General features: G+C 38.5%; 1 protein-coding gene and 1 pseudogene across 1 annotated transcript in view; both read left to right on the plus strand.

Annotated features, from left to right (window-relative positions):
• LOC102411540 overlaps positions 1–17,616 on the plus strand; it is a 30,210-nt pseudogene extending 12,594 nt beyond the window's left edge.
• Positions 1–25,269, plus strand: part of MDGA2 (MAM domain containing glycosylphosphatidylinositol anchor 2) — a 912,048-nt gene that overhangs the window by 746,973 nt on the left and 139,806 nt on the right. The gene's annotated exons all lie outside the window — the stretch shown is intronic.

Raw genomic sequence — 25,269 nt, forward strand, 5'->3', positions numbered from 1 at the left:
ACCTTCCACAGAATCCAAAAGACTGTTCTATACATCTGTGTCTCTTTTGCTGCCTCGCATACAGGGTTGTCGTTACCATCTTTCTAAATTCCATATATATGCGTTAGTATACTATATTGGTGTTTTTCTTTCTGGCTTACTTCACTCTGTATAATAGGCTCCAGTTTCATCAAAGAGTGATATTGCAGTCAAATTTTCTCTTTTTTATGTTGGTCTTTTGAATAAAAGCGCTATATGTTTAATTTAAAAATTATGGAAATAGTCCAAGTGTTTTCTTCTGACTCAACATTTTTTCTTGTGTGTTTGCAACGTGTCAGAGAATTTTATTAACTAAAACTTGAGATAGTGTTGGAGACAGTGAGGCAATTGCACTGATTCCCCTGATCAAAGCAATGGAAAAGGGTGAAGAATGCTGCTTCCCAGGGGAGCTATACATAGTGAAAATATTACATGTTGAGGACATTTGGTCACAGTAAGAAGAATGTAGAGAATAAAATGAAACAAACTAATGAGTACAGTGTGGATGGAAAAGAGGATAAGAAGTTTTAACAGAGGAAATTTAGAAGAGAAACAAAGATTTTTTTTTCTTTTAACAAAAATGAGAAGCATAAGGTTTTGACAAGGTGAATTGTTTAGCATGCAACTCCTCAATTTTATTTTTTATTTAGCTTGTTTCTGTAAATCAATATTCAGTAAAGCTTTAATAAAGTCTTTAAACAGATGACTGAATGTGAAACCATGATTCTTTCTGACCCTATGTGTGATTTAATTATGTATGAATTGTATTCATTATATTGTTTCACCCTCATTATATTTTTATACAAAAGATCAAGTCAGAAACTGCAAAACTGTGAACAGATATAAATTTTGTCATTTATAAATCTTTTGGAGAAATCCTTCTCACTTAGTAGATGTTTTTTTAAACTTGTTTTTTTAAAATATTCAACTACAGGGAACAACAACAGAAGCAAGGAGATGGGAAAGGGGATACATCTTTTCAGGTAGCAGCTTTAAAAGAGAGTAACCTAAAGAAGGGCTTCCCTGGTAGCACAGTGGTAAACAATCTGCCTGCCAATGTAGGAGATGCAAGTTCAATTCCTAGGTTGGGAAGATCCCCTGGAGTGGCACCCACTCCAGTATTCTTGCCTAGGCAATCCCATGGACAGAGGAGCCTGGCGGTCTACAGTTCATGGGGTCACAAACAGCTGGACATGACTGAGTGACTGAGTACACAGGAGAAAGCTTCAGATTTGTTGTGATGAATGCTGAAAACAAAAAATGTTCTAGTTAAATCAGTGGCCATAATCATAAATCTTGAACACTAGTGTAACAAGTTTAATGTCCTTTGCGATTTTATCATGCTACTTCACTAAAATATCTCTTAAACATATCCACGTGCATGTATGTTAACTAAATAACTACAAGGATTTTTTTTTTTGGAATGTATCACTTTTTTGTTAGTAAGACACTGCTCATACATTTTAAAAAATTATATAGCTGTTAACAAACTTTCCCCACGTATATTACATCAGATCAGATCAGATCAGATCAGTTGCTCAGTCTTGTCCGACTCTTTGCGACCCCATGAATCGCAGCATGCCAGGCCTCCCTGTCCATCACCACCTCCCGGAGTTCACTCAGACTCACGTCCATCGAGTCAGTGATGCCATCCAGCCATCTCATCCTCTGTCGTCTCCTTCTCCTCTTGCCCCCAATCCCTCCCAGCATCAGAGTCTTTTCCAATGAGTCAACTCTTCGCATGAGGTGGCCAAAGTACTGGAGTTTCAGCTTTAGCATCATTCCTTCCAAAGAAATCCCAGGGCTGATCTCCTTCAGAATGGACTGGTTGGATCTCCTTGCAGTCCAAGGGATTCTCAAGAGTCTTCTCCAACACCACACTTCAAAAGCATCAATTCTTCGGTGCTCAGCCTTCTTCACAGTCCAACTCTCACATCCATACATGACCACTGGAAAAACCATAGCCTTGACTAGACGAACCTTTGTTGGCAAAGTACTGTCTCTGCTTTTGAATATTCTATCTGGGTTGGTCATAACTTTCCTTCCAAGGAGTAAGCGTCTTTTAATTTCATGGCTGCAGTCACCATCTGCAGTGATTTTGGAGCCCAGAAAAATAAAGTCTGACACTGTTTCCACTGTTTCCCCATCTATTTCCCATGAAGTGATGGGACCAGATGCCATGATCTTCGTTTTCTGAATGTTGAGCTTTAAGCCAACTTTTTCACTCTCCACTTTCACTTTCATCAAGAGGCTTTTTAGTTCCTCTTCACTTTCTGCCATAAGGGTGGTGTCATCTGCATATCTGAGGTTATTGATATTTCTCCCAGCAATCTTGATTCCAGCTTGTGTTTCTTCCAGCCCAGTGTTTCTCATGATGTACTCTGCATATAAGTTAAATAAGCAGGGTGACAATATACAGCCTTAACGTACTCCTTTTCCTATTTGGAACCAGTCTGTTGTTCCATGTCCAGTTCCAACTGTTGCTTCCTGACCTGCATACAGATTTCTCAAGAGGCAGATCAGGTGGTCTGGTATTCCCATCTGTTTCAGAATTTTCCACAGTTTATTGTGATCCACACAGTCAAAGGCTTTGGCATAGTCAATAAAGCAGAAATAGATGTTTTTCTGAAACTCTCTTGCTTTTTCCATGATCCAGCAGATGTTGGCAATTTGGTCTCTGTTTCCTCTGCCTTTTCTAAAACCAGCTTGAACATCAGGAAGTTCACGGTTCACATACTGCGGAAGCCTGGCTTGGAGAATTTTGAGCATTACTTTACTAGCATGTGAGATGAGTGCCATTGTGCGGTAGTTTGAGCATTCTATGGCATTGCCTTTCTTTGGGATTGGAATGAAAACTGACCTTTTCCAGTCCTGTGGCCACTGCTGAGTTTTCCAAGTTGGCTGGCATATTGAGTGCAGCACTTTTACTGCATCATCTTTCAGGATTACAACATCTTGCACAAAGTTGACCATTAACCATTTAAACCTCAAGAAAAATGTAAACAAGGCAATGAGAAGGAAACAGGAACAAAGAATAAGAAATAGATTTTTTCTACCTTATTTGGGTATCAGTTGCAAATAAAATTATAATATTTAAGATGTAACATGATTATTTGATATATGTATACATTGTGAAAAGATTCTTCCAAGAAGAAATAATGCATCCATTATATCATGTATTTACCTTCTGGGTGTGTGTGTGTGTGTGTGTGTGTGTGTGTGTGTGTGAAAACATTTAGTTATTCTGTCTTAGGAAATTTCAATTACACAGTACAGTGTCATTTACTGTCATGACAATATTATATATTAGATCCTCAGATCTTATTCATTTTATACTTGAAAATTGGTACCCTTTACCAACTTATTTATTCCACCTCCCAAGCCCTGCCAACCACTTTTTAGCTCTATTTTTATGAGTTTGACCTTTTAAATTATAGATATAATCATAGTTATAGATATATTCCATTTATAAGTGATATCATGCAATATAAGTCTTTCTCTGCCTGACTTATTTCCCTTAGCCTTCAAGGTCCTCATGTTGTTGCAAGTGGCAATATTTCCTTTTCTTCTCATGACTGAATAAAATAGTTCATATATTTTGAATATTAACTTCTTATCAGATATGTGGTTTGCAAATACTTTCTCCCATTCCATGGATTGCCTTTTCAGCTTGTTAGTGGTTTTTTTTTTCTGTTTATTTGTTTGGCTTTTTAAAAATTGTTTGTTTTCTGCTGTGCAGAAGCTTTTTAGTTTGATGTAATTCCACTCATTTGTTTTTGATTTTGGTGTCTTTGCTTTTGGATTCAAATCTAAAAACACATTGCCAAGATCAATGTCAAGGAGTTTACCCACCAAGTTTTTTTCTAGGAGTTTTATGGTTTCAGGACTTATGTTTAAGTTTTTAATCCATTTTGAGTAGATTTTTTTTACTATCAAGTAAGTTTTCAGGACACAAAATCAATATAGAAAAATAGTTGAGTTTCTATACACTAACAATGAACTGTCAAGAAAAGAAATTAAGAAAATAATCCAATTTACATGAAAAGAATAAAATACTTGGATATAAGTTTATCCAAGGAATTGAAAGATCTATACACTGAAAACTATGAGACACTGATGAAATAAAGAAGATACAAATTAATGAAAAGATATTAATAACTCATGCATTTGAATAATAAATGTTGTTAAAATATCTGTATTGCACAAAACAAACTATAGATTTAATGCAATCATGATCAAAATTTCAGTGCCATTTTTTACAGAAATAGGAACAACAGTCCTAAAATTTTATGCAACCAAAAAGACTCCAAGTATCCAAAGCATCTTGAAAAAGAAAAACAAAGCTGGTGTCATTGTACTTCCTATATTTAGACTATATTGCAAAGCTATATTAATCAAAACAATACAATATTGGCATAAAATCAGACACCAAACCAAGCATGTCTACTTGCTGGACATGTGGCAAAGCCATCCTATGGATTCTGGTAAAGAAAAGTACAATGTTTATTGAAGAGTACCAATCAAGGAGAATGGGTAGCCAGAGCTTAAGAGACCTGAAATACCCAATATCTTTTAAAAAGAGGTTTTTAAAAACAATGCAAGGGAGAAGGTTGCTGGGTGCCTGATAAGCTCATGCACATTTCTCTGATTGGTTGATGGAGAGGTAACATGGAGGTATTTCAGGAATCTCAATTATCAGTTATCTGGCTCCAACCACTTTGGGGTCTACTTACTGGTTGTCATCATGCAGTTAACTTCTTTTACCTGGTGGAGCATTTAATATGTGAGAAACAGGTCAAAGACACAGCTTAGAATATTATCTATAGCCCTTGAGGAGGAACTAAAGGTCTTTGATTTTGTTTTGTGGTTAAACTGTTATTATTTGATCTTGCTTGACTACTTTCTTTGTTTCTGAATTTTCTTTTAAAAATTGATTTTTCTGATTTAAACTATGACTTCTTTGATTAAATTTGATCTTTGGAACTTGGGGAAGGCCTAGGAGGCTTTTTTTTTTTTTTTTTTTTACAAACAAGAGGCAAGGGACTCTTTCTGTTTCAGCAGGTCCAATGGAACAGAATATTGTTGTTGTTCAGTCGCTCAGTTGTGTCTGACTCTTTGAAACCCCATGAACTGTAGCACACCATGCTTCCCTGTCCTTTGCCATCTCCCAGAGCTTGCTCAAACTCATCTCCACTGAGTCAGTGATGCCATCCAACCATCTAATCTTCTGTCATCACCTTCTCACTCTTGGCTTCAATCTTTCTCAGCATTAGGGTCTTTTCCAATGAGTCAGTTCTTTGCATCAGATGGCTAAAGTATTGGAGTTTCAGCTTCAGCATCAGTCCCTCCAATGAATATTCAGGCATGATTTCTTTTAGGATTGACTGGTTTGATCTCGCTGTTGTCCAAGGGGTACTTTCAAGAGTCTTCTCCAGCACCATTTGGAGAATGGAGCAGAATAGAGAGCCCAGAAATAAACCCAAGGTAATATGGTCAACTAATCTTTGATAAGGGCATCAAGGATATGCAATGGAGAAATGATAGTCTTTTTAATAATGGTATTGGAAAAACTGGAGAACCACATGTGAAACAGTGAAGCTGGACCCTTATCAGTTTAGTTCAGTCACTCAGTCATGTCTGACTCTTAGTGACCCCATGGACTGCAGCATGCCAGGCTTCCCTGTGCATCACCAGCTCCTAGAGCTTGCTCAGACTCATGTCCACCAAGTTGGTGATGCCATTCAACCATCTTATAACATACACAAAAATAAAAATAGAAATGTATTTCTCTTCTGGTTTAGAAGACCTTTATTATCATCATGAATACTGATGTTTCTAGATCTGTTTATACATATATCAAGAATCTAGTTGTGTGAGTTAGAAAGAAAATATTTTGAGCTCCATTTAGATTCTTTCTATGGCTATACTGCCTATATGGACAGATGCTAAGTCCATTTTATTCATAATTAATATCCTAGAAAAATCCAAATAATTAAATCAATTGTTTTATGACAAACATCCTTTAATTATTTAGAGTTGTTTTATTTGTCACTTTCTTTTACACTTAGGAACATTAGAGCTAAATAATAAATAGTATCTATAATCATAAGAAGCAAAACTTCCATAAAAGGTTTGAGTACTGAGTATACTATCATTTTTGTTATGAGAAAGAAATTGCAGCAGTTCTACACATTATGCATCATGTGCTTCATGTGAACAATACAAATGTACCAATATTTTCAGTCACATAACAATCATTCTACACTGTAACTCCAAATGTTATCCTGCTGAGAAAACTACTTAAAATATGAAGTAATGATTATTATCAATCTCAAAATGTTTATGAAAAGAGGCAAATAATAATTTTGTAAAGTGTATTACCAGATCTTTGGGGTTGCTTTCCTGCTAATTATTTACAAATGCTATAGACTATTTTATTGTTAAACTACATTTTCCAATATTGCCAGCTTCTATGTTCGATTCAGCTCAGTTCAGTTCAGTCAGTCAGTCATGTTCGACTCTTTGCGACCCCATGAATCACAGCACGCCAGGCCTCCCTGTCCATCACCAACTCCCAGAGTTCACTCAAACTCATGTCCATCGAGTCGGTGATGCCATCCAGCCATCTCATCCGCTGTCGTCCCCTTCTCCTCCTGCCCCCAATCCCTCCCAGCATCAGGGTCTTTTCCAATGAGTCAACTCTTTGCATGAGGTGGCCAAAGTATTAGAGATTCAGCTTTAGCATCATTCCTTCCAATGAACACCTAGGACTGGTCTCCTTTAGGATGGACTGTTTGGATCTACTTGCAATCCAAGGGACTCTCAAGAGTCTTCTCCAACACCACACTTCAAAAGCATCAATTCTTCCACATTCAGCTTTCTTCACAGTCCAACTCTCACATCCATACTTGACCACTGGAAAAACCATAGCCTTGACTAGACGGACCTTTGTTGGCAAAGTAATGTCTCTGCTTTTTAATATGCTATCTAGGTTGGTCGTAACTTTCCTTCCAAGGAGTGAGCGTCTTTTAATTTTATGGCTGCAGTCACCATCTGCAGTGACTTTGGAGCCCCTAAAAATTAAAGTCTGACACTGTTTCCACTGTTTCCCCACCTATTTCCCATGAAGTGATTGGACCAGATGCCATGATCTTAGTTTCTGAATGTTGAGCTTTAAGCCAACTTTTTCACTTTCCTCTTTCATCAAGAGGCTTTTTGGTTCCTCTTCACATTCTGACATAAGGCTGGTGTCATCTGCATATCTGAGGTTATTGATTTTCCCTTGGCAATCTTGATTCCAGCTTGTGCTTCATCCAGCCCAGTGTTTCTCATGATGTACTCTGCATATAAGTTAAATAAGCAGGGTGACAATATACAGCCTTAACGTACTCCTTTTCCTATTTGGAACCAGTCTGTTGTTCCATGTCCAGTTCCAACTGTTGCTTCCTGACCTGCATACAGATTTCTCAAGAGGCAGATCAGGTGGTCTGGTATTCCCATCTGTTTCAGAATTTTCCACAGTTTATTGTGATCCACACAGTCAAAGGCTTTGGCATAGTCAACAAAGCAGAAATAGATGTTTTTTCTGGAACTCTCTTGCTTTTTCCATGATCCAGCAGATGTTGGCAATTTGATCTCTGTTTCCTCTGCCTTTTCTAAAACCAGCTTGAACATCAGGAAGTTCACCGTTCACGTATTGCGTAAGCCTGGCTTGGAGAATTTTGAGCATTACTTTACTAGCGTGTGAGATGAGTGCAATTGTGCAGTAGTTTGAGCATTCTATGGCATTGCCTTTCTTTGGGATTGGAATGAAAACTGACCTTTTCCAGTCCTGTGGCCACTGCTTAGTTTTCCAAAGTTGCTGGCATATTTAGTGCAGCACTTTCACAGCATCATCTCTGAGGATTTGAAATAGCTCAACTGGAATTCCATCACCTCCACTAGCTTTGTTCGTAGTGAGGCTTTCTAAGACCCACTTGACTTCACATTCCAGGATGTCTGGCTCTAGGTGAGTGATTACACCATCGTGATATCTGGATCATGAAAATCTTTTTTGCACAGTTCTTCTATGTATTCTTCTCACCTCTTCTTAATATCTTCTGCTTCTGTTAGGTCCATATCATTTCTGTCATTTATTGAGCCCATCTTTGCATGAAATGTTCCCTTGGTATCCTCAATTTTCTTGAAGAGCTCTCCAGTCCTTCCCATTCTGTTTCCCTCTATTTCTTTACATTGATCACTGAGGAAGGCTTTCTTATCTCTCCTTGCTCTTCTTTGGAACTCTGCATTCAGATGCACATATCTTCCTTTTCTCCTTTGTTTTTCGCTTCTCTTCTTTTCCCAACTATTTGTAAGGTCTCCCCAGACAGCCATTTTGCTTTTTTGCATTTCTTTCCCATGAAAAAGAAATGGAAAAGCTTCTATGTTAGACTAACATTATGTTAGAGACTAATTTACAGTTTGCTTTTGGCACTGTTTCCTCAGTCTGCTGTGTTGGAAAGAACATGGACTTTGAAGTCATGTTGTTTTGGGTCTGAAGTCTGTCACCTGGGCTGTGTGGGATGCTTGAGAATATAGCATCTCACATTTAGTTTCTTTATGTGTAAAATGAAGATAATAACACACATTTTACAAGGTTCCTGTAAGGATTGAATGAGGTAATAAGTATGTGAAACGTGCTGGCACAGTCATATAGAGTAGATTAATGGATAAGTGTTGCCATTTCAATCTCTATCTTTTCTAGATACATTAGCCAGATCCTACAAACTTCTCAGTCATCTTTTTCCAAGTCCATTCTTTATAATATATTTCCCTATTGAATAAATTAAGCTTATTTAAGACTTGACTAGCAGTTCTGTTCTTTCTGATACCAAGTAAGAGGTGCATTTTCTAACACCTGTTCTCTGACTCTCTGATGTCATCTAGGTATCTAAAAATCAATTCACTTCTGACACTAACTGCCTAGCATTAGTGTAGAGCCTACCAGCTAAAGGGGTCAGTGCCATAAAACTGCTTCCACTTTAGACACCAGTCACAATTCCCAGTTGTCATTCTAACAAACCAACTATAAATTTGGGAGTTCCCATGACTTGGCAGTTCCTCCCATTTGATAATTTTGATAATTTTCTAAAAGGACTCACAGAACTTGAGAAAACACTTTTTCTTAAGCTTCCCAGTTTATTATAAAGGATACAGCTCAGAAAAGCTATGACCAACCTAGACAGCATGTTAAAAAGCAAAGGCATTACTTTGCCAACAAAGGTCCATCTAGTCAAAGTTATGGTTTTTCCAGTAGTCATGTATGAATATGAGAGTTGGACTACAAAGAAAGCTGAGCACTGAAGAATTGATACTTTTGAACTGTGGTGTTTGAGAACACTCTTGAGAGTCCCTTGGAATGCAAGGAGATCAAACCAGTGAATCCTAAAGAAAATCATGCCTGAATATTCATTGGAAGGACTGATACTGAAGCTGAAACTCCAATACTTTGGCCAATTACGGAAAGAACTGACTCATTGGAAAAGACCCTGATGCTGGGAAAGATTGAAGGTGGGAGGAGAGGGGATGACAGAAGATAAGATGGTTGGATGGCATCACCGATGCGATCAACATGAGTTTGAGTAAGCTCCAGGAGTTGGTGGTAGACAGACAAGTCTAGCATGCTGCAGTCCATGGGGTTGCAAAGAGTCAGACACGACAGTGACTGAACAGCTACAACGATGTTAAGGAAACTGAACTTTAAAAAGATGAATGAAAGTAACCTGTTTATGTCCATTGAGAGACACTAAACATATTTGAACCTAGGCTAATTTACCTTTAAGACAGCCATTTAGATCTGACCATGTGATACATTGAAGCTTTATGTTACTAAACAGATATATGTTCAAAATACCCATATTTTATTTTTATCAACCATGCCCAAACTTATAAGATTCTTAGATAATGTTGGGTGAGAGATTATATAATAAGATATTTTAAAAAATGAATAAAAATGACTCCTATTAACATGGAATTTATAGTATCAGTGTAAAGATAATATTGTAATATAGGTAAGTATACACAATTTAATATAATCAATGTGCAAATTCTTAGAAGGCAATAACTAATTGCTGTAAATTGATGAGATATATATCTATATAAAATCTTTGTTCTTCATTCATGGAACCAACCTCCTAAAAGTTTTAGAATTTCCTGAGTGAAAGGATCACCCTTTATTACTTATAACAAGCTCTTTCCAACCATCCTGAATTCATGCTAGTAAGGTGAATCTTGGCTGATCCCTAGATATCTTCAGGATGTGAGCTGGTCTCCAGAAAGACCACGCCATTGTTGGAAGATTGGAACTTTTAGCCCCACTCCTTGACTTTCAGGGAGAAAAGAGAGATAAGAGATCCAAAACAGTGTTCAAACACCAATGCAATTAATTTAATCATTTTTTTGGTTGCTAATCAATAATTTTTGTCACTAGATAAAAAACTAGGTGGAGTTTCTCAGGTGGCGTTAGTGGTTAAGAACCTGCCTGCCAATGCAGGAGGTATAAGAGAGATGAGTTTGATCCCTGGGTCAGGAAGATCCCCTAGAGGAGGTCTTGGGTAACCCACTCCAGTATTCTTGCCTGGGGAATTTAAAGGACAGAGGAGCCTAGCGGGCTGCAGTTCACAGGTCAGAAAAGAGTTGGACATGATTGAAGTGACTGAGCACACAAATATAATACTTGATGGATTCAGCGGGGTGATGCAATGACTGGGAATGTGTAAGTTTCTTTATAATAAAGCTAACACAAGAGGCAAATACAATGGATGATAACATTGTATTATTCACAGGAGGAGAGATGCTTCACTTGCTGTTGACCAAGGGTAGACTTTCTCAAGGTAAAAAATCTAAAACATGAGACTTATAAATAGTAAAAGAAAGAGTAAAAGGAAAGAATAAAGAAAAGAACAAATTAGGAAGGAAGAACATCAGAGGTTTGTTGTCCAGAAGGGTTTGTCATACAGAAGCAGGAAGAAAATATATAATTTTAAAGCACAGTGTTCAAGATGAGAGTAGATGGGTATATGGCCAGACCCAGAAATTGTAGGGCCTGGTAGGCCTGGTTAACAAGCAGGGGTGAGTCAATAAAATGTTCTAAGAAGGTGAATAAAGGAGCTGATTTCTCTTTTGAAAGAATATCTGGCCAATCTCAGAAGGTAGAGAGAAGGTCAAAAGAAGAAGCGTGTTGGCCTGGTTGAAGACTGTTGCAGGACATTTGTGGTGGCTCAGATGGTGAAGAATCCACCTGCCAATGCAAGAGGCCAGGATTCGACCTCTGGGTTGGGAAGGTCCACTGGAGAAAGGAATGGCTACCTCCTCCAGTATTCTTGGCATGGACAGACAAGCCTTGTGGGCTATAGTTCATGGGGTCGCAAATAGTCAGACATGATTGAGCAATTAACACACACATGTGAAAGGTAACAGTGGTGGTGTTGAAGACTGAGAGAAATGAACAAACTCCTAATGTATTTTGAAGGTATAATCAATGTAAGTAACCATCTTTTATAATCACAGACAACATTTTTGAACAAATAGCTGTCATTGATGACCTCTACTATTTAACCATCCTCACACATGCCAAAACCCTGTAAACCAGACTATAAATACATCACAGAAAGTGCTTTCACCATAATCATTATGATATTGAATTTGTCAAAAACAGTACATATTTTCAGTATTAATTCCTGACTTGCTAGGATTTGGCATATTTGATTACTTCCTGTTCTTAGAAACAAACGACTACTTTAATTTTTGTAACACAACTCTCTGGATCCGCATATATCTATGCTAGTTTATGTTTATTTTCTTTTAGGAACTTTTATTTTCCTCAAACTCTGTGATTATATTCAAGAGTAAATTCAAATTTGACATTCTCTATGCCTTTACTATGGGATTCCCAGGTGGTACAGTGGTAAAGAATCAACCTGCCTATATAGGAGACACATGAGACGCGGGTTTGATCCCTGGGTCAGGAAGATCCTCTGGAGTAAGAAATGCAACCCACTGCAGTATTCTTTGGTTATATATAAAACTTATTGGAGTATTCAAACTCCAATGTACAGAGGACTTTGGCAGGCTACAGTCCATGGAGACACAGAGTTGGACACGACTAAGCAATTGAACACCCACAGACACACAATGCCTTTGTTTATACTTACCTTGAGATATCTTAACAACACTATATCCTGCAGTCACTGCTCCATTCTGAAGTTTAGATCGATGGGTTTCCCAGTTGGCTCAGTGGATAAAGAATCTGCTTACCAATGCAGGAGGTGCAAGAGACGTGGGTTTGATCCCTGAATCAGGAAGATCCCCTGGAGGAGGAAATAAATGCCCACTCCAGTATTCTTGACTCAAATATCCCATGGACACACCAGCCTGGTAGGTGTCACAAGACTGCATGACTGAGCATGTACACACATTCCTCTTGGCAATATGAGGCATGCATTTCTGAGCATAAAATAGCCAAAATACGCCACAAACCCATTCAATGCTAACAACTGAAAATGCTAGGAAATATTCTTAAAATATTATGAAAGCATTAAAGTGGTAAAATATTATGAAAGCATTAAAGTGGTTGCTAAAAATGCCATGCCAAGTTTATGTGAATATAGTACAGTGAGACTACTTTTGTCCTGGGGGCATTTGCTGATACGGGCAAATTTGAACTTCAGTTTTGATGGCATCTTGGGGCAAGAGGAGTAGAATTCCAAACCCAGGGTGTTTCCTGGGAAAGTGTCTAACAATGGAAGTTGGAACTCAAAGGACTGTTCCAGAGAATAGCAAGGAGAGATAAGAAAACCTACTTACCTGAACAATGCAAAGATACCGAGGAAAACATTAGAATAGGAAAGACTAGAGATCTCTTCAAGAAAACTGGAGCTATCAAGGGAATATTGAAGCAAGGATGGGCACAATAAAGTACAGGAACAGTGAGGACCTAACAGAAGCAGAAGCTATTAAGAAGAGGTGGCAAGAATGCACAGAAGAACTATACGAAAAAGTCTCAATGACCAGGGTAACCACCATAGTGTGGTCACTCACCTAGAGTCAAGACATCCTGGAGTGTGAAGTTAAGTGGGCCTTAGGAAGCATTACTGCGAACAAAGCTAGTGGAGGTGATGTAATTGCAGCTGAGTTGTTTCAAATCCTAAAAGATGATGCTGTTAAAGTGCTGCACTCAATATGCCAGCAAATTTGGAAAACTCAGCAGTGGCCACAGGACTGGAAAAGATCAATTTTCATTCCAGTCCCAGAGAAGGGACACACCAAAGAATGCTCAAACTACCCTACAATTGCGCTCATTTCACATGTAGCAGAGTAATGCTCAAAATCCTTCAATCTAGGATTCAGCAGTACGTGAACTGAGAACTTCCAGATGTACAAGCTGGATATAAAAGAGAAGAACCAGAGATCAAATTGTCAATATTTGCTGGATCATAAGAAAGCAAGGGAGTTCCGGAAGAACATCTGCTTCATTGACTGAAGTAAAACCTTTGTGTGGATCACAACCAACTGTGGAAAATTCTTAAAGAGATGGGAATACCAGACCACTTTACCTATCTCCTGAGAAATGTGTTTGCAGGTCAAGAAGCAACAGTTAGAACTGAACATGGAACAACAGACTGGTTCAAATTGAGAATGGAGTATGACAAGGCTGTATATTGTCACCCTGCTTATTTAACTTATATGCAGAGTACACCATGTGAAGTACCAGGCTGGATGAATCACAAACTGGAATCAAGATTACTGGGAAAAATATCAACAACATCAGACATACAGAAGATACCACTCTAATGCAGAAAGTGAAGAGGAACTAAAGAGCCTCGTGATGAGGATGAAAGAGGAACATGAAAAAGATGTCTTCAAATTCAACATTAAAAAAGTAAGATTATGGCATCTGGTTCCATCACTACATGGCAAATAAAAGAGGAAAAAATGGAAGCAGTGACAGATTTTATTTTCTTGGGCTCCAAAATCACTGCAGATGATGACAGCAGCCATGAAATGGCTTTTAAGACACTTGCACCTTGAAAGGAAAGCTATGACAAACATAGATGGTGTATTAAAAAGCAGAGACATCACTTTGCTGACAAAGGTTTGCACTGTCAAAACTATGGTTTTTCCAGTAGTCATGTATGGATGTGAGAGTTGGACCAGTAAGGATGAGGGCCAAAAATTTAATACTTTGAAATCGTGGTGCTGTAGAAGACTTCTGAGAATTGCTTGTATAGTAAGGAAGTCAAATCAGTCAACCCAAAGGAAATTAACCCTAAATATTCATTCGAACAACTGATACTGAAGCTGATGCTCCAATATTTTAGCCACTTAATGGGAAGAGCTGACTCATTGGAAAAGACCCTGATGCTGGAAAAGATTGAAGGCAAAAGGAGAAGGGAGTGGCAGAGGATGAGATAGTCAGCTAGCAACTCCAAATCAATGAACATGAATTGGAGCAAACTCTGGGGGATAGTGGAAGACAGAGGAGCCTGACATGTTGCGGTCCATATGGTCACAAAGAGTGTCACACAACTTAGTCACTGAACAACAATGAGATATTGATGCTAAGAGCTGCCTGTGGACATGGATCTCTAGAGGATGAAGCCATAATCTTTGGCATGAAATATTCTCATAAATAATTTTAAAGGACAATGAGTAGCACAGAGTTAAAATTAACAAAGAATACACAGAAACAAGGTGCCCTGAGAGAAAGTTAAGAGAAAATCTGTCTCAACACTGTAATTAGAAATATCAGACAGTTTAAAACAATTACTTTGTTTAAAGAAATAAAAGGCAAGTCTTACTACCTTTGCAGGTAATGAAAATGTACTAAAACATTGGTATAAAAGTATACCAAAGGACTACACATAACATCTATAAATGAAAATTGATAATTAGTTATTAATAACTAATAACTGATGTAATAACATGATGGATGAGTTTAGCCTATTAAGCAGAGCTGAAAAAAAAAATTAGTGAATGAATTAGCTCAGAGAATTTATTCATAATGCAATGCAGAAACCTCAAATGGAATATTTGGAATAGAGATTGAGAGACATGGAAGACAGAATAAAAATGATCTTCAAGTGAGAGTAAAAAGAAAAACATACAGGGGTTATTTGAAGAGCTTATGATGAGAATTTTCCAAAACTTTCCTAGATGAAAGACATCAAACATAAATCAAGAGATTTAAGAAGCCCAATATATCCAAACTAAACATAGAAAGGAGCCTAAACCTAGAAACATTTTACTGAAGCTGTAGAACCTCAAAAACAAAAAAGATTTTGAAAGTAGCTGGAGGAAGAGAAAGGCATTCATTTCACTTCATTTCATTCATTTCAAAGTGTGAGACATTGAGCTTACTTCTCTACAGCAATAATGGCCTTCTGAAGAGAGTGGAATTATATCCTGATGTGCTGAAAAAAAAAAAAAATAACTGCCAACATGTAACCCTATATACAAGGAAAATGTCTTTTAAGAATGAAATTAAAAATAAATTTTTAGAAAATAAAGATCAGAAAGTTCACTAAAGATAATTCTATATGATATACTGTAGGCGAAAGGAAAGTGATCATAGATTTGGAAGGTCTATAATGAAAGAAGGAATTAAGTGCAAATAAGGCTTCCCTGATAGCTCAGTTGGTAAAGAATCAGCCTGTAGTGCAGGAGACCCCAGTCGGATTTCTGGGCCGGGACTATCCCCTGGAGAACGGATGGGCTACCCACTCAAGTATTACTGGGCTTCCCTTGTGGCTCAGCTGGTAAAGAATCTACCTGCATTTAGGAGACCTAGGTTCGATCCTTGGGTTGGGAAGATCCCCTGGAGAAGGGAAAGGCTACCCACTGCAATATTCTGGCCTGGAGAATTCCATGGACTGTATAGTCCATGGGGTCGCAAAGAGTTGGACAGACTGAGCGACTTTCACTTAACTTATCTTACTATAAGCTAGCATATATATGGGTAATTTAAAAAATAGTACAGGTTTAAGGTTATGATAATATTCAATAGTTGTAAAATCAAGACTCAGTAACATATGTGAGAATCGGATTTAAAGGAGCAATATGTTCTAAGATTCTTATTTTAAGAGGATGGTAAAGATATTAATTGATATTTTTAGATAACTTAAATATGTATGTTGCATGCTCTAAGACAATCAACAAAATAATAGAAACTGTTAAAGTCCCAATGAATATCTGGAAAAGGGTTACAATAATGATATAGTCCATTAATATGAAAAAGACAAAGAAAGGAAACACAAAAAAGAGAAATTATGAAATGAAAAGGAACACTTATACTCAAATATGTCAATATACTAAATGAATAAAGCGAAGTGTTCTGGGTAAAATAAAAATATTATCAGACTTTTTTGAAAAAAAAAAAATAGAATATAACTGTGTGCTGTTTAAAAGAAGTGCTTGATTTTTGCTTCCTGGACGTCAAGTGAGAGACTGAAAGTCCCAGACGCTATCACCCTACACTTCCGTCCATCACTCAAAGCCTGCCTGACCCACTGCTGTTATGGGTGATGGGAGGATCTGGTGTACCAGGAGGAGCTGGCCCAGCCAGCTGAGCAATAGGACGAAACGGTGGAATCCATGAAGAAAAAAGCAGGATTGGATGTGGACTTGACAGTTGAATAAAGAAATCTCTCATCTGTTGCATGTGAAAATGCTACTGGAGCTAAGAGAGCTTCCTGGAGAATAATCAGCAGCACTGAACAGAAAGAAGAAAATGAGGGAGGTGAAGGCAAACTCAAAATGATTAGGGAATATTGGCAAATGATTGGGGCTAAACTAATCTGTTGTGACATTCTGGATGTACTGAACAAACCCCTCATTCCAGCAGCTAACACTGGCATGTCCAAGATTTCCTATTATAAAATGAAAGGGGACTACCACAGGTATCTGGCTGAATTTGCCTCTGGAAATGAGAAGAAGGAGGCTACGGAGAACAACTTAGTGGCTTTAAAGCTCCTAGTGATATTGCAGTAACAGAACTTCCACCGACACATCCCAATTGCTTAGGTCTTGCTCTCAATTTCTCTGTATTCTACTATGAAATTCTTAATTCCCACAAACCATGCCTGCAGGTTGGCAAAAGCAGCTTTTGATGGCGCAGTTGCAGAACTGGATATGTTGAGTGAATAAAACTATAAAAATTACATTTACCATGCAATTATTATTAAATACGGAGAAGCTGATGACACCCCACTCCAGTACTCTTGCCTGGAAAATCCCATGGACGGAGGAGCCTGGTAGGCTGCAGTGCATGGGGTTGCGAAGTCGGACACAACTGAGTGACTTCACTTTCACTTTTCACTTTCATGCATTGGAGAAGGAAATGGTAACCCACTCCAGTGTTCTTGCCTGGAGGGTCCCAGGGATGGGGGAGCCTGGTGGGCTGCCGTCTATGGGGTCGCACAGAGTCAGACACGACTGAAGTGACTTAGCAGTAGCAGTAGCAGTATTATGTAATAATCTGGCACTGTGGACTTCAGACATCAGGGTGATGGTGAAGAGCAGAATAAAGAAGTGCTGCAGGATGTGTAAGATGAAAATCTGTGAGACATAAAAGGCAACAAGAGAAATCACCTCTGAACACTCCACACTCCCCATCCCACCCTTCTAGGAAATCCACCAATGGTCACTGAGAACCACAAAATCTGACTTTTTACCTTCAGTCTCAGAATTTAGGCTCCTGCCTTATTTGGTTTGTTGCTGTTTTTAAACGATTTTCATAAGTTCTTACAGGCAAGAGTGAATTTCTGTGGATTTCACTGGTCCCAAGCATTAGGTTCTTTAAAACACTAACAAGACTGCATAAGGGCCTTTTCAGCATTACTATATTGTCTCCTGCCAGATATGGCAACAGAGCCATTAGAAGTGAAAGTTACATTTGAAAACCATTAGACTTTCAGGTGATGCAAGCATGTACTGCTGTTACTGCTGCTACTGCTAAGTCACTTCAGTCGTGTCCGACTCTGTGCGACCCCATAGACGGCAGCCCTCCAGGCTTCCCCATCCCTGGGGTTCTCCAGGCAAGAACACTGGAGTGGGTTGCCATTTCCTTCTCCAATGCATGAAAGTGAAAAGTGAAAGTGAAGTCACTCAGTCGTGTCCGACCCTCAGCGACCCCATGGACTGCAGCCTTCCAGGCTCCTCCATCCATGGGATTTTCCAGGCAAGAGTACTGGAATGGGGTGCCATTGCCTTCTCCAGAGACAGGTAAATCACACTGAAGAGATGTGTGTGGTATCATTTTCACTTTTTCTGATTATTCAAGTAGAACTTTATGCCAGTGTTTAAAATTAATTGGATGTTAGATGGAGGTGATTAAAGGTTGTTTGGGGGATTGTTGTAATGGTTTTGCTATAAAAAAGGGTTTCAAACTCTGCTGAAATATTGCTAAAAAGTATGGTTCTAGTAACAAGTCAACAATCCATGCCTGCTCATCCTTGCCTAATTTTACTCTCCCTTCAAAGCAAGTTATCATTAGAGGTAGTATGAAAAAGCCTGCATCCATGTTCAGTTCTTTCTTTCTTCTCCTACCCTCTTAATCCAGCACTACCCCTCCTCCTTTGCTAACTCAACCTCTTGTTCAATATGCGTAACTTGTAGGGAATTTGTACTACTAGATATATGTCTGACTGGAGCCACAACTACAGAATTTGTATTGTTCTTACTGATACACAGCATGGATTAACATTAAATTTAAAACAAACCTGAATTTAAATGCCAAACATTATCGCAACTCCAACCTTTATCCTTCTAAGATAAAATCTCTACTCTAAACATACAATAAATAAATATAAAAATATAAGAGGTCCTTGTAAAATATAAGGTTACTGAAAGTGCAAAATAGTTTTAAGGGACCAGATCTGATAGACAGAGTGCCTGATGAACTATGGATAGGAAGTTCATGAGATTCTACAGGAGACAGAAATCAAGACCATCTTCAGGAAAAAAAAATGCAAAAAAAAAACCAAAATGGCTGTCTGAGGAGGCGTTACAAGTAGCTGTAAAAAGAAGAGGAGCCAAAAGCAATGGAGAAAAGGAAAGATATACCCATTTGAATACAGAGTTCCAAAGAAAAGCAAGGAGACATAAGAAAGCCTTCCTCAGTGATCAGTGCAAAGAAATAGAGGAAAACAATAGAATAGAAAAGACTAGATCTCTTTAAGAAAATTAGACATACAAAAGGAACATTTCATGCAAAAATGAGCTTGATAAAGGACAGAAATGGTATGGACCTAACAGAAGCAGAAGATATTAAGAAGAGGTGGAAAGAATACACACAAGAACTATAAAAAAAGATCTTCACCACCCAGATAATCATGATGGTGCAATCACTCACCTAGAGCCAGACATCCTGGAATGTGAAGTCAGGTGGGCCCTCGAAAGCATCATTATGAACAAAGCTAGTGGAGTTGATGGAATTCCAGTTGAGCCATTTCAAATCCTGAAAGATGATGCTGTGAAAGGGTTGCTCTCAATATGCCAGCAACTTTGAAAAACTCAGCAGTGGCCACAGGACTGGAAAAGGTCAGTTTTCATTCCAACCCCAAAGAAAGGCAATGTCAATGAATGCTCAAACTACTGCACAATTGCACTCATCTCACATGCTAGTAAAGTAATGCTCAAAATTCTCCAAGCCAGGCTTCAACAATACGTGAACCATGAACTTCCAGATGTTCAAGCTGGTTTTAGAAAAGGCAGAGGAAACAGAGATCAAATTGCCAACATCTTCTGGATCATCAAAAAAGCAAGAGAGTTCCAGAAAAACATCTATCTGCTTTATGGACGATGCCAAAAGACTTTGACTGTGTGGATCACAATAAACTGTGGAAAATTCTGAAAGAGATGGGAATACCAGACCACCTGACCTGCCCCTTGAGAAACCTGTATGCAGGTCAGGAAGCAACAGTTAGAACTGGACATGGAACAACAGACTGGTTTCAAATAGGAAAAGAAGTATGTCAAGGCTGTATGTGTCACCCTGTTTATTTAACTTATATTCAGAGTACATCATGAGAAACACTGGGATGGATGAAGCAAAAGCTGGAATCAAGATTGCTGGGAAAAATATCAATAACCTCAGATATGCAGATGACAGCACCCTTATGGCAGAAAGTGAAGAAGAACTAAAGAGCCTCTTGATGAAAGTGAAAGAGGAGAGTGAAAGAGGTGGCTTAAAATTCAACATTCAGAAACTAAGATCATGGCATCCAGTCCCATCACTTCATGGGAAATAGATGGGGAAACAGTGGAAACAGTGTCAGACTTTATTTTTCTGGGCTCCAAAATCACTGCAGATGGTGACCGCAGCCATGAAATTAAAAGACGCTTACTCCTTGGAATGAAAGTTATGACCAACTTAGACAGCATATTAAAAAGCAGAGACATTACTTTGCCAACAAATGCCTGTCTAGTCAAGGCTATGGTTTTTCCTGTGGTCATGTATGGATGTGAGAGTTGGACTATAAATAAAGCTGAGTGCCAAAGAATTGATGCTTCTGAACTGTGGTGTTGGAGAAGACTCTTGAGAGTCCCTTGGACTGCAAGGAGATTCAACCAGTCCATCCTGAAGGTGATCAGTCCCAAGTGTTCATAGGACAGACTGATGTTGAAGCTGAAACTTCAATACTTTGGCCACTTGCTGCAAAGAACTGACTCATTTGAAAAGCCCCTTATGTTGAGAAAGTTTTGAATATGGGAGAGGAAAGGGACGATAGAGGATGAGATGATTGGATGGCATCACCAATCAATGGACGTGAGTTTGGGTAAACTCTGGGAGTTGGTGATAGACAGGGAGGCCTGGCATGCTGCAGTCCATGGGGCTGCAAAGAGTCGGACATGACTGTTACTGAACTGACCTGAACTGAACCAAAGTATAAATGGATGGGGAAAACATAATATGTAAATATCAACTGAATGAATGCCAAAGTAACTTTATATAAATAGAAGACAGAGTTTTAAATGGTAAGATATTAATAAAGATAAAAGATTATATTTCACAATGATAAATGCTTCAAATAATCAATAACAAAAAGCAGTTTTAAATTTGTATGTAGAATATTTATAAACTTGTATGTAGCATCATTTGTAAATTTGTATGTAGCATCATTTGTAATAGCATCAAATATGTAAAGCAAAAAGGAAACAGAGTTACAAGAAGAAAAATTTTAAAAGCTACATCCGTTTAGAAGTGTTTGACACTTCTAAGTTAATCCAAGCAGAATAAATGGGTGGGGGAAAAAAAAACCCACAGAAAATGTAACAACTGTACAAGTGATATGGATAGAATTGTTATCAGACTTAACCCAATAGATTCTCATCACATTCCAAACAACAGACTACTCCTCCTTTGCAAGCACACACAGGACAATAATTAAAAATATACTTGACAATAAAACACTTTTAGCAAATTTCAGAAATTTGAAAACATACGAATTTTTTTCTCTTAATACAATTCATTTAAGCACAAAAACAGGGAGAAAATAAAACATAAGTATATGTTCGTAAAGGGGGGCTTCCCAGGTGGTGCTAGTGGTAAAGAACCCACCTGCCAAGGCAGGAGACAAGCGAAATGGGTTCGATCTCTGGGTCTGAAAGATTCCCTGGAGGAGAAAATGGCAAACCACTCCAGTATTCTTGCCCAAAGACCCCCATGGACAGAGGAGCCTGGCTGGTTAGAGTCCATTGGGGTCACACAAAGTCAGACATGGCTGAGCAACTGAGCACACATATGTTTGAAAATAAATAAGCACTTGCCTATCAATGCAAAGAAAGAGAGGAAAACAATAGAATGGGAAAGACTAGAGATCTCTTCGAGAAAATTAGAGATACCAAGGGAACATTTCATGCAAAGATGGGCTCTATAAAGGACAGAAATGGTATGGACCTAACAGAAGCAGAAGATATTAAGAAGAGGTGGGAAGAATAAACAGAAGAACTGTACAAAAAAGATCTTCACCACCCAGATAATCACCATGGTGTGATCACTCACCTAGAGCCAGACATCCTGAAATGTGAAGTCAAGTGGGCCTTAGGAAGCATCACTATGAATAAAGCTAGTAGAGATAATGGAATTCCAGTTGAGCTATTTCAAATTCTGAAAGACGATGCTGTGAAAGGGCTGCACTCAATACACCAGCAACTTTGGAAAACTCAGCAGTGGCCACAGGACTGGAAAAGGTCAGTTTTCATTCTAACTCCAAAGAAAGGCAATGCCAAGGAATGCTCAAACTACTGCACAATTGCACTCATCTCACACACTAGCAAAGTAATGCTTAAAATTCTTCAAGCCAGGCTTCAGCAATATGTGAACCGTGAACTTCCAGACATTCAAGTTGGTTTTAGAAAAGGCAGAGGAACCAGAGATCAAATTGCCAACATTCGCTGGATCATCAAAAAAGCAAGAGAGTTCCAGAAAAACATCTATTTCTGCTTTATTGACTATGCCAAAGCCTTTGACTGTGTGGATCACAATAAACTGTGGAAAATTCTGAAAGAGATGTGAATACCAGACCACCTGACCTGCCTCTTGAGAAACCTGTATAGCAGGTCAGGAAGCAATGGTTAGAACTGGACATGGAACAACAGACTGGTTCCAAATAGGAAAAGGAGTATGTCAAGGCTGTATATTGTCACCCTGCTTATTTAACTTATATGTAGAGTATATCATGAGAAATGCCGGGCTGGATGAAGCACAAGCTGGAATCAAGACTGCCAGGAGAAATATCAATAACCTCATTTATGCAGTTGACACCACCCTTATGGCAGAAAGTGAAGAAGAACTAAAGAGCCTCTTGATGAAAGTGAAAGAGGACTGGCAACTCGTTTCATACATAATATTTTACATGTTTCAATGCCATTCTCCCGAATCTTCCCACCCTCTCCCTCTCTCACAGAGTCCATAAGACTGTTCTATACATCAGCCAGTCCAGGTTTGATGCACGATACTGGATGCTTGGGGCTGGTGCACTGGGACGACCCAGAGGGATGGAATGGGGAGGGAGGAGGGAGGAGGGTTCAGGATGGGGAACACATGTATACCTGTGGCGGATTCATTTTGATATTTGGCAAAACTAATACAGTTATGTAAAGTTTAAAAATAAAATAAAATTTAAAAAAAAAAGTGAAAGAGGAGAATGAAAGAGTTGCCTTAAAGCTCAACATTCAGAAAACTAATATCATGGCATCCGGTCCCATCACTTCATGGGAATTAGATGGGGAAACAGTGGAAACAGTGTCAGACTTTATTTTTTGGGGCTCCAAAATCACTGCAGATGGTGACTGCAGCCATGAAATTAAAAGACGCTTACTCCTTGGAAGGAGGGTTATGACCAACCTAGACAGCATATTAAAAAGCACAGATACTACTTTGTCAGCAAAGGTCCATCTAGTCAAGGCTATGGTTTTTCAGTGGTCATATATGGATGTGTGAGTTGTACTATAAAGAAAGCTGAGCTCCGAAGAATTGATGCTTTTGAAGTGTGGTGTTGGAGAAGACTCTTGAGATTCCCTTGGACTGCAAGGAGATCCAACCAGTCCATCCTAAAGGAGATCAGTTCTGGGTGTTCATTTGAAGGACTGATCTTGAAGCTGAAACTGCAATCCTTTGGCCACCTAATGCAAAGCGCCGACTCATTTGAAAAGACCCTGATGCTGGGAAAGATGGAGTGCAGGAGGAGAAGGGGACGACAGAGGATGAGATGGTTGGATGGCATCACCGACTCGATGGACGTGGATTTGGGTGGACTCTGGGAGTTGGTGATGGACAGGGAAGCCTGGCGTGCTGCAGTTCATGGGGTCACAAAGAGTCGGACATGAGTCAGCAACTGAACTGAACTGAACTGCCTATTAGGTATCCCTACTGTGTGACTAATACGTGCACAAATCTAATATGTCTATCAAGTTCCAAAATACCTTTCCTTTTTTCCCCATCTTCATCTCATCCCCATCATTGTCTAAAGCATCATTTATGGTCCCATGATACTGCTTTAGTTCAAGTCTTCGAGTTTCTTCTCTTTGAGGTTCACACTCCTCCTATCTGCACACTATTTTTTCTAAAAGATTGGTTTACTCATATAAAGCTTTCATTTAAAACTTTTTAAAGGCCTTAAATACCAAGGATAAAATTCAAACTCTGTAACATGATGTTCAAGGATCCTTGACAATCTCTGCTTTTTTTTTTAATTTTTATTTCCTCCCAAACTCTCATGCACCTTTTGTACACTAGTTATACTATTATAACTTATACTTCCCTGAACACTCCCTGCTCCCTGTCTCCTCCCTACCTTTGTACCTACTTATCCTCTTACGTGAAATGTCCTTTCCTGTTGTTTACCCACATGACAATTTCCTACATATCCTGAGAGATACTGTTCAAGCATCACATTCCTTGCCTGATCAGTCCTTATGGTATTATTCACTTCTTCACTTTCTACCATAGAATATTTTTTCCTTCCAATTTTTAAATTAGCTATTTAAATCTTTATCTATTGTATTAAGTTGTAAACTACATGCAGAGAGGATTTTTTCTTGTTCATTTTTTCTGTTCTTAGCATTTATATAAGAAAGACTCAAAAGTTAAACTTATTAATAAAATTAAAATTGATGTGGTAGCTTAAACATATTTATTGAAAGAAGCAAGAAGGGTCAGTCAGTAGACTGGTTGTGAGAAAGGAGAGCAAAGCTATAAAAAGTAGATGGAATAACACGTAAAGAATATCAAATGGCACATTTGGTGTGATAGTCCTAAAACCTGTTAGCACCTTCAAGGAAGGGTTTTCCGGGTAGAGCTGTCCAGCATTGATACTGCGCAACTCAGGAGGGTGTCATACACATCTCGTCAAGGATATGGTTGTGTTGCATGGAGCAGTCCTGACTGCAGAAAACCCTGATTGGTTGTACCTGATTTCCTTGATTAAATGAATGATGTCATTAGATCCCAGAAAATAAATACTATTTATTATGACCATTGGGAGTCATCATTAAGTAAAGGCCTATATTTTGCCTAACCTAAATGATGAGAGAAGTGTGTCACACCTTTTGGAAATCTTCCCATCAAAAACAAAAAGATTAGGTACCTAATGTAGCAAGTTCTAATTGTACAGGAAAAAAATTCCCAATTAAGCCAAATAAATGAACCATTACAGTGGGTTGAAATCCATATCCACTTGTAGTATAATTTTCTTTTTCCTTAAAGCTTACACA

This window comes from Bubalus bubalis, chromosome 11 (assembly GCF_019923935.1).
Source record: "Bubalus bubalis isolate 160015118507 breed Murrah chromosome 11, NDDB_SH_1, whole genome shotgun sequence".
In the NCBI taxonomy this organism is placed as follows: domain Eukaryota; kingdom Metazoa; phylum Chordata; class Mammalia; order Artiodactyla; family Bovidae; genus Bubalus; species Bubalus bubalis.